At 36.5% G+C, this 1,322-nt stretch overlaps 1 long non-coding RNA gene across 1 annotated transcript; it reads left to right on the forward strand.

The window, feature by feature from the left end:
- The first annotated feature begins 534 nt into the window (after nt 1–534).
- On the forward strand, nt 535–1,212 carry LOC125906168 (uncharacterized). The gene is made up of 3 exons (XR_007451756.1): nt 535–556; nt 739–831; nt 1,195–1,212. It is a non-coding gene; the product is annotated as an uncharacterized LOC125906168 (long non-coding RNA).
- The last annotated feature ends 110 nt before the right edge of the window (nt 1,213–1,322 follow it).

A 1,322-nucleotide genomic window follows, 5' to 3' on the forward strand; every position in this document is an offset into this window, starting at 1 on the left:
CAGGCTATCGATAAATTTTTGTGATATTGGAGCCCAGAGCGAAAAGAGGAGGGACTTAGAAAAGGTGTGTTGAGGGTATTTTTGTGTTCTGTTGTAGCAGAGTTTAGTAGAAATCCAATCCGGCATTTATTCATAACATTTTGGTCATTGATAAAACTAATACGCCTCAAGTGTTTTATCCTGAAAAAGCTTTTCCAGGTTAAAATAATAATAAATCAATGTTATTTATTCCATGTCAGAGTACAGCCAATTTAAATTTAGTGGTCAGCCCTGTGATAGTTTGACGGCCTGTTCAGGGTGTACCCAGCATCTCGCCTAATGTCAGCTCCATTTGTTATTGTTTATTTGTGTTGGTTTTCAAATTTTATAATAATGCCAATTTATCAAAAATAAACATTAATTTTGTCTTCAACAGGCTTATCATCATCATTATTTTAGGGAAACATTTTGTTAAGAAAAAAAAGACTGGAGGAGGTACGACTGTGTGTTTCATTTCTCTGGTGTGAAGGATGACATCATCACCAAACTGGAAAAGCAGTGATCAGGACCAACTGGGGTAAGACTGAGGGAAGTTAAGAACTAATAATAATAATAATAATAAGCCAGTTAAAGAATGTAATCAAACCAATGCACATTCTCATCCAGGATCACTGGTCAGATCATGTAAGCTTAACAGGACTTAACAAAGTCATAGAAAGTTTGAAAGAATTTTACACACCACATTGTCTTTACCACAAGGAAACGTGACCGTCCCCATCACTGCTGCAGTGGCTGTTCTTGCTCTCATATTCATCAGTGCCACTGCATTCATTGTTTACAAAAGGAAGAAAGGTGAGAGAGAAAAATGCAAACATCATCTGCTAAACTGACTTTTTCAGTTCTGTTATCCAGGTTGCATTTGAACTGAATAAATAAGCATCAGTTCCATGCACCTATGATTTGAAGCAACCAACAGGAAGCGTCTCAAGGCTCAGAGCCTGTTAGTCATGATAATGTGACTATACCACAATGATGTGGGAGAGAAGAGATCAGTAAAGAAATAAAGTCAGGATGAAACAAAAGGGTAGAATGGATTTATTTTTGAGTCAGAGTGAGTAGAAGAGGGGAACACATTCAGTGAGGAAAAGGTGACAGAAGATATTCTGGCATTTACAGCTGTAACTGAACTGATTTGTCTTTTTTTCCTGATTTCAGCCAAAAGTCCCCTGCCTCGTAAGTAAAACTTACTTTTATTCTATTTCAACTGATCTAAAACACACTTATGCTGCAGATTAAAAAGTGTTTCAAGTTATTGTGCAGATGATTTTTTTCAAAGACTGTTT

This window comes from Epinephelus fuscoguttatus, linkage group LG18 (genome assembly GCF_011397635.1).
Source record: "Epinephelus fuscoguttatus linkage group LG18, E.fuscoguttatus.final_Chr_v1".
In the NCBI taxonomy this organism is placed as follows: domain Eukaryota; kingdom Metazoa; phylum Chordata; class Actinopteri; order Perciformes; family Serranidae; genus Epinephelus; species Epinephelus fuscoguttatus.